The sequence below is a fragment of the Bos javanicus genome, chromosome X, assembly GCF_032452875.1.
Source record: "Bos javanicus breed banteng chromosome X, ARS-OSU_banteng_1.0, whole genome shotgun sequence".
Lineage (NCBI taxonomy): Eukaryota > Metazoa > Chordata > Mammalia > Artiodactyla > Bovidae > Bos > Bos javanicus.
The window spans coordinates 91,034,370-91,043,673 of NC_083897.1; the positions used below are offsets into that span (position 1 = coordinate 91,034,370).

Consider the following 9,304-nt stretch of genomic DNA (forward strand, 5'->3'; position numbering starts at 1 on the left):
AAAACACGATTGCTTCTTGGCAGGAAAGCTAGGACAACCCTAGATAGTGTGTTGAAAAGCAGAGGCATCAGCCTGCTAACAAAGGTCTGTATAGTTAAGGCTATGGTCCTCCTGATGGTCACCTATGGTTGTGAGAACTGGACCATAAAGAAGGCAGAGTGCCAAATAATTGATTCCTTCAAACTGTGGTGCTGGAGAAGAGTCCTGAGGATCCCTTGAGTAGCAAGAAGATCAAACCTGTCAATCCTAAAGGAAATCAACCCTGAATACTCTTTGGAAGGACTGATGTTGAAGCTGAAGATCCAGTATTTTGGTCACCTGATGCAAACAGCTGACTCACTGGAAAAATCCCTGATGCTGGGAAAAATTTAGGGCAGGAGAGGATGAGATGGTTGGAAGGCATCGCCAATGCAATGGACATGAACTTGGGCAAATTTCAGGAGATGGTGAGGGACAGGGAGGCCTGGAATGCTGCAGTCCACAGGGTTGCAAAGAGTGACTGGGTGACTGAATAACAACAACAACACTGGTGATGGTTGCATAACATTGTGAATGTAATTAATGCCACTGAATTGTGCATTTTTAAATGGTTAAAATGGAAAATTTTATGCTATATATATTTTACCACAATAAAAGGGTGGGGAGAGGAGGTGGTGAATTGGATGAGAAAAAATGACAACAGTAAAAATAATATCCTAGTTGTGAAAAATAAAAATTTAAAAATTCAAGCCAACTTATTGTGTCAGAAATAATTGTGTCAGGTTAATGATTACCTGGGAAGGAACAGGATACAAAGGAGTAAGAGGAAATTTTGGGGGGTGATGGTTATAAGCATTATGCTGATGGCAGGGATGGTTTCATGACATATACATACATCAGAATTCATTAAATTGTATATTTTAAGACATGTAGTTTATTATATGCCAATTACACCTCAACAACATAGTTTTTTAAAAAATGGAAACAGTTTCATTAGGTTGGTGCAAAAATAATTGCGGTTTTGCATTGTTGAACTTTGTTGTTGGATATTGAAATACATTCTTAAATAAATGTGGTTATGTTATATACATTTTAATGACCATTTCTCGATTTTTTTTTGCTAATGACTTATTACTTGCTGTTTATTTTATATTTATTTTATAGTATAGAAGTGATGTTAAACAAAAAGCAAATTCAAGTGATTTTATTTGAGTTCAAATGTGTCATAAAACAGCAGAGACAACTTGAAAGGTCAACAACGCATTTGGACCAGGAAATGCTAACAAATGTAACAGTGCAGTGGTGGTTCAAGAAGTTTTGCAAAGAAGACTAGAGCCTTAAAGATGAGGAGTCCAGTTTCGAGCCATCAGAAGTTGACAATGGCCAGTTGAGAGCAATCATCGAAGCTAATCCTCTTAAAACTACACAAGTTGCCAAAGAACTCAATGTTGACCATTGTATGGTCATTTGGCATTTGAAGCAAATTGGAAAATAAAAAAGCTCAGTAAGTGGGTGCCTCATGAGCTGCTACTGCTACTGCTACTGCTAAGTTACTTCAGCCATGTCTGACTCTGTGCGACCCCATAGACAGCAGCCCACCAGGCTCCCCCATCCCTGGGATTCTCCAGGCAAGAACACTGGAGTGGGTTGCCATTTCCTTCTCCAATGCATGAAAGTGAAAAGTGAAAGTGAAGTCGCTCAGTTGTGTCCGACTCTTAGCGACCCCATGGACTGCAGCCTACCAGGCTCCTCCATCCATGGGATTTTCCAGGCAAGAGTACTGGAGTGGGCTGCCATTGCCTTCTCCGCTCATGAGCTGACCCAAAATCAAAAATATCATTGTTTTGAAGTGTTGTTTTCTCTTATTCTATGCAACAACAATGAACTATTTCTTGATCGTATTGTGACGTGTGAAGAAAAGTTGACTTTATATAATAACCAGTAATGACCAACTCAGTGGTTGGACAGAGAAGAAGCTCCAAAGCACTTCCCAAAGCTGAACTTGCACCAAAAAAAAAAAAAAAGGTCATGGTCACTGTTGGGTGGTCTGCTGCCAGTCTGATCCACTATAGCTTCCTGAATCCCAGCAGAACCATCACATCTGAGAAGTATGCTCAGCAAATCAATGAGGTGCACTAAAACGTCAATGCTTGCAGCTGTCATTGGTCAACAGAAAGGGCCCAATTTTTCTGCCAGACAACACCTGACTGCACATCACACAACCAAGGCTTCAAAAGTTGAACGAATCGGGCTATGAAGTTTTGCCTCATCTGCCATACTCACCTGACCTCTCACCAACATACTACCACTTCTTCAAGCATATTGACAACTTTTCACAGGGAAAACACTTCAACAACCAGCAGAAGGCAGAAAATGCTTTCCAAGAGTTTGTTGAATCCTGAAGCTCAGAGTTTTGCACTGCAGGAATAAACAAACTTATTTCTCATTGGCAAAAATGTGTTGATTGTAATGGTTCCTATTTTGATGAATAAAGATGTGTTTGAACCTAGTTATAATGATTTAAAATTCATGACCCGAAACTGCAATTATTTTTTCTTTTTTTTTTAAATTTTATTTTATTTTTAAACTTTACATAATTGTATTAGTTTTGCCAAATATCAAAATGAATCCACCACAGGTATACATGTGTTCCCCATCCTGAACCCTCCTCCCTCCTCCCTCCCCATACCATCCCTCTGGGTCGTCCCAGTGCACTAGTCCCAGGCATCCAATATCGTGCATGGAACCTGGACTGGCAACTCGTTTCATACATGATATTTTACATGTTTCAATGCCATTCTCCCAAATCTTCCCACCCTCTCTTTCTCCCACAGGGTCCATAAGACTGTTCTATACATCATTGTCTCTTTTGCTGTCTCATACACAGGGTTATTGTTACCATCTTTCTAAATTCCATATATATGCGTTAGTATACTGTATTGGTGTTTTTCTTTCTGGCTTACTTCACTCTGTATAATAGGCTCCAGTTTCATCCACCTCATTAGAACTGATTCAAATGTATTCTTTTTAATGGCTGAGTAATATTCCATTGTGTATATGTACCACAGTTTTCTTATCCATTCATCTGCTGATGGACATCTAGGTTGCTTCCATGTCCTGGCTATTATAAACAGTGCTGTGATGAACATTGGGGTACACGTGTCTCTTTCCCTTCTGGTTTCATCAACCTAATATAAAGGCTACATCTGTATAATCAACAAGACAGGCCCAATCTCTGCTGCCATGAAGCTTATACCTTAGTAAGGAAGATAGGTTTTACTCAAACAATCATACAAACCACTGCTTAATTAGAAACTGGGATATATTATAGGAAGGAAAATCATGGGGAGTTCTGAAATTGTATTAATATCAAGCTTATTCTAGTCTGGGAATGACTAGGGAAGACTTTCCAAAGAAAATGGCCTTTGGGTTGAGGGTTGATGGATAAATAGCCATTAATTAAGCATGGATTAACAGAGGTGGAGGGGTGAGGAGGAAGCAGAATTTTAGTACAGGAAACAGCTTATGTAAAGGCCCTAGGATATAAGAGTTTGGCATGTTTGAAGAACTAAAAGAAGGCCAGGTGACTCAGGCATAGTGAATAGGAAGGAAGTGGTAGGTGAAAAATCTACAAAGATAGGCAGGGTCAGATCATGCAGCATGATATAAACCATAGTAAGGATCTGGATCTTTATCCTAAGAAAAGTGTGAAATTATTGAATGATTTTAATTAGAAGGGTAACATGATTAAATTTAAGGGAACACTCTGGCTGTCAAGTGAAGAATGAACTGTAGGGGAACAAGATTGGAATCAGAGAAACAAAACAGGAGGCTCCTACAATGAATGGTCTAGGGAAGAAATGACAGTGGCTTGGTCCAGGGTGGAGGTAGTTTGCAAGAAGTGAACAGATTTGAGATATTTTTTTAATGAATTGGAAAAGAGACTGGATTTTACTCATAAAATAATCCGCTGCAAGGATTCTTATCCTCAAGCTATAGCCCACAGGCCAGATCTGGCCCATTGCCTGTGTTTATAAATAAAGTTTTATTGGAATACAGTTACACCCATTGGTTTAAGCATTGTCTAAGGCTGCTTTCATACAACAATGACAGACTTGAGTAATTGTGACAGAGACTATATCTAGCCCTCACAGCCTAAAATACTTACCATCTGACTCTTTACAGGAAAAGTTTTCTGACTCTTAATCTAGGATTATTCTCTTAGATATCTGGCTTATATGACTGGATGGATTGGATGGATGTAGGGGAAGAAAAAGGCAGACAGGAAAGGAGAAAAGATAGAAGGAGCAGCTTCCCAGGGGATCAAGTCTGTGGTAATATAGGGGAATAGAGGATGAGAGGAGTGGTCCTAGAACAACACAGTAGAGGTGAGAGGTGAGACCACAGTAACTGCAGGATATATACAGGTATATACCATGTATTCAGATTGGCTGGAGAACTGAGTGGGAAGCTGGTAAGAAGGAAAAAGGAGATCCCTCTTTGTGCCAACCTTGTTTTTTAAGTGGCTTAGTTAGGGATATTTACAGAAGATGTAAAGCAAGAAGGGCTATGACTAAGTCAGATCATGAGTCAGAATCCAAATCATCACATATGTTGAATTATTAATACATGATAAGCTCTGCTCTAATTGTGTATGATCTACAATGTGATTCCTCTCAATAACACTAAGAGAAAGATTTTCTCATTATACCTATTCTACAGATGAGGAAACTGAGTCACAGAGACGTGAAGGTAACAGTAAGTGGCAGGGCTAGAATTTGAACCCAGGTGAGACTGCTGTTAATCACAACATTATGAAAGCAAACAAAATAGAAGAGAGATCTAGCCTTGTGGGTGGAGATTCCTAGCCCTGTCTTCTGGAGAAAAATATCCAATCTACATTTGGGGGTTTCACACTGGAAAGACACCTTTGCCTTGTTAAACAGGTCAGAGTTTTCATTAGCAAGTCTTCCTAGCATAATTCAAGAGACATTTCATGAGTAGGTGTCAGCATCAGTGAGCATACATTTGGAGGCCCATACAGAGCATCTTACGGTCCCTTCAATTGCTCCCAACCCTGCAACACTCAGCCACCAGAGCTGAGCAAGAAATGAAGCTGAAATTCTACCCTCCCTCTTCTCTTCCAAGCTGCTACACTGACTTCTGAGGAGATACATTTTCTTTTTCCAGTCCCCAGATGCCAACTAAACTTCTCAGTACACCGACTGCCTAGCTGGAAAGAGATTCCGCTTTCCTCATTAGACAGGCTGCACTCATCACCCCATCGGACCCTTAGATTATCTGTCCACAACCTAGATAGAGCTATGCCCCAGCTGTTTATACTAGCTGCCCTCTCTCTCCCCACTTTCACCACCACCAAGAGGTCAGTCAGACAGATAGCAAAAAGCAACCTTACAAGTAATGAAATTGGAAATATCTTGCTAGTCTGGGTTCCAGGAAAGAAATTCTAGATACCACTTCTACCCCATTTTTCTGCCCCTGACACTCATTACTTCACATACTACCATTGGACCAGAAGCCTATTTGCTGTCCTCATTTGGGGGTCATTTTTCTATTTACCTTCCTCTTCTTCTCAGTTAGATTTCCTGGAATGTCTCTACTTGGCCTGAGGCTCTTTCTTTCTGTACTTTGGAAGACTCCTTCCTGGGTGCTGCTCCCAGATCATCCTCCACCTGGAGACCTGCTTGGGACTGAAATTGGTCTGGTGTTGCCACATCTCTATTCAGACTGGAGTTTTGATTTTTTTTGTATAGTCTTTCCATTTCCTCCTTCTTCAAGCCATCTCCTCTTCTCACAATGTGTAGCATATTCTAAATTCATGGTCAAGAGCAAAGCTTAACAGAGCCCTTTCCACTTCTGAGGAGCCAAGGAAAAAATGTGGGGGCCAGGGGTCATTATTGCCATTGCCAGCCCTGCCTGCATGGCAGCCTTGAAGCCCCTCTAGAAGGTTGGGTATGAAGTTGAAGTCAAGGAGCTTAATGATCAAAGTGAATCACATTTGTAAATCTAAGATTCTTAACTTAGATTCAAAACATGATCTAGTAGAGGTTGTTAAGGGATGAGAGAGCTTAGCAGCAGCCTGAATAGAAAAGGTTTAAGGGCTTCAATCTCAATTCTCAGTGCAGCATGAGGTGGTTATTAAAAAGTGGTGAGGATACAGTAGTGAGAAGTACAGTGTCCACAGCAAGGAAGATGATGATCCTGCTCAGGCCCAACCTCCAGCCAGTACACAATGGGATAGCCATACATATGTGCTAAGTTGCTTCAGTCATGTCCAGTTCTTTGTATCTCTATGGACCATAGCTCGCCAGGCTTCTCTGTCCATAGGATTCTCCAGGAGAGAACACTGGAGTGTGTCGCCATGCCCTCCTCCAGGGGATCTGCCTGACCCAGGGATCGAACCCTCACTTGTCTCCTGCATTGGCAGGCAGGTTCTTTACCACTAGCACCACCTGGGAAGCCTCTGGATAGCCATAGCAGTTGTTAAAATATTGAAATCCTTCCATCCTGATTGGTAAACAGTAGTACCACAGAAGCTGCCAAGTGTCTCTTCTGTTACCCTAATAATCCCCCGAACCCTTGACCTTTCCATAGTTCAGAAATCAGTGAGTTAGTGCACAGTTCAACAGAAAGCCTATATATAGGACCTGCTTTAGTGCTGAGGTCACTCTGATGGGTCATGCTTTAATGGGCTGCTAAATGTATTGAATATCACCTAAATATTTACATTATCACTCTAAGTCCTGCTCTGCTCCATTCCAGTGAGAACATATCAGTTGAAGGTGAGAGCAATGATAAGGAAATTCACTTTGTAAAAAGCAGTAATAAAAGCATACTCTCTATTAGGTGTTTTATATTCATTAGCTCATTTAAGCCTCATTATTAATCTATGAAGTTAAAATGAATATTACTATTTTTATGCTGGAAAAATTGAGTCATAGAGAGGTCAAGTGAGTTACCCAAAATTTCATAGAGTATGAATCAAACCCATGTTTCCAACTTCATTTATAAAAAATTTCCAGAATAGACAAATTGATAGAGACATGAAGTAAATTAATGGCTGCCTAGGCTTCAGGTGCTGGGGAGAAATGGGCTGATAGTAGGTGCAAGATTTCTTTTTGATTGTGGTGATGGTTGCCCAGCCTTGTGAATAAACTAAAAGTATTGCATTGTACAGGCTGCCTTGGTGGCTCAGCGATAAAGAATCCACCTGTTAATACAGGAGATGTGTTTTCAATCCCTGGGTCAGGAAGACACCCTGGAGAAGGGAATGGCAACCCACTCCAGTATTCTTGCCTGGGGAATCCCATGGACAGAGGGGCCTGGGAAGCTCCAGTCCACATGGTCACAAAGAGTTGGACACGACTGAGCAACTAGACAATGAAAACAATTGAGCTGTATACTTTAAATGGATGAAAAAAATCATAAAGTATGTTAATTATATATCACTAAAACTCTGTGAGAGAGAGAGGGAAAGAGAAGCCTGGCTAGGGAGCAAGAATGGCAGCTGTAGCTGTGTTCAAATATGTGAAGGACAGTTCCTGAGAACAAGGAGCAGTCCTGTCTGGTTGGTTGTCCTGAGGGCAGAACATGGATATGTGGAAGGAAGTTACAGGGGAGCAAGATTGGCTTACCAGCAGGAAGAACTTTCTGTCAAGCAGAATCCTGCACCAGCTGAGACAAGAAGCTTCCAGGTCTGCCCCAGTTCACTTGGAAACTGGGTGAGGATGCTTGGCAGGAAGGCAGAGAAGGTGAGTCCTCCACCAGGTAGAGGTGGGAGCAGGTGAGCTGAAAAATGTTCTAGCCCAAGTCTGATGAGGGCCTGGAGGGAGGAGGACAGATGAAGTGGACCCTTCTGTACCTCACACATGGGTGCCTTGGTTCAGCTGTTTCTTGCTTGCCCAACTTCAGCCCCACCTGTTTCCTGGGTGGCCAAGGGGAGCCTTTGAGGTTCAAGGTGGGAGACTGAAACCTCTGCCTCCCAAAGACACAGGGCTGCTTCTCCTGCCACAGCCAGGGTACCATGTCCACATTGGGGCCCCTTCCTCTGCCCAGTGCCTTGAATCTAAAGTTTAATCCCAGGAGCAGGAGATTAAAAATGACTCAGGCTGTCATGGGCTTTGGCTCTTGGTGTCATTGCTTCTGATTATATCTGGGAAACATTGTTCACTTCACAGTTATTCTCTGGGTTCCTGGGAGTATACAGCATTATAAAGGGTGTGTGGGTGAGGGAGAGGCTAGTAAGAGGGTGAATCTCTTTCGTTAAAGAGTCTGGGTGCCTGCCCCCATTCTGTTGTAGAGCAGAGAGCAGAGGCCACAGAGAATAAATGATGTGTCCAAAGGCATAATGGATTACTGATTTAGTATATAGTGAATTAATGGCCAACCTAGAATAATTAAACATGGTTCTGTTTATTGGCCCAGGATTACTTACTATCTATCTATCTATCTGTCATCTATCTATCATCTAACATCTGTACATCTATCTACATAGCCAAACCTGTGTTTGATTAAAGAGTAGAAGAAATGTCTTGAATACAGGTCATATGTTCTATCACATGAGGATTGTGTATCTGGAATAGACACTATGCTCATTCCTACCCCCAAACCTTTACTCAAGTTGCTCCCCTGCCTGGAGTTTCTCTTCCCTTCCATTCTTGCCTTTTCCCTTTTCTCCTTTCACTAATCTAATAATTCTTCAAGGTCAAGCAGCTCAGTCATTTTCACCTTCCAGGGTCTCTGAGCTCACTCATTTGGCCCTTTGATACGTTTTATAATGGGACACATGAGTTTATCTTTCCAGCTAGAGAACAAAGACTGTCTTAACCTTTTTTATCTACTATAATCCCCTTCTCCTGAGACTAGGTCCCAATGAAGTGCTTAGGAAATCCCGATTAAAATCCAGTACTGAGCAGTGGATGCAGTACAAGGCAGTCAAGCAGCTAGCCACATAGCTGGAGCTGTATATTTTTGTAGAAACCACATTAAAATTGTGTGGAGATTCCTTAAAAAACTGGAAATAGAACTGCCTTATTACCCAGCAATCCCACTACTGGGCATACACACCGAGGAAACCAGAATTGAAAGAGACACGTGTACCCCAATGTTCATTGCAGCACTGTTTATAATAGCCAGGACATGGAAGCAACCTAGATGTCCATCAGCAGATGAGTGGATAAGAAAGCTGTGGTACATATACACAATGGAGTATTACTCTGCCATTAAAAAGAATATATTTGAATCAGTTCTAATGAGGCAGATGAAACTGGAGCCTATTATACAGAGTGAAGTAAGCCAGAAAGAA

General features: G+C 41.6%; 1 pseudogene; it reads left to right on the forward strand.

Annotated features, from left to right (window-relative positions):
- Positions 1-1,153: 1,153 nt before the first annotated feature.
- LOC133242512 (histone-lysine N-methyltransferase SETMAR-like) lies at positions 1,154-2,459 on the forward strand (annotated as a pseudogene).
- Positions 2,460-9,304: the final 6,845 nt, after the last annotated feature.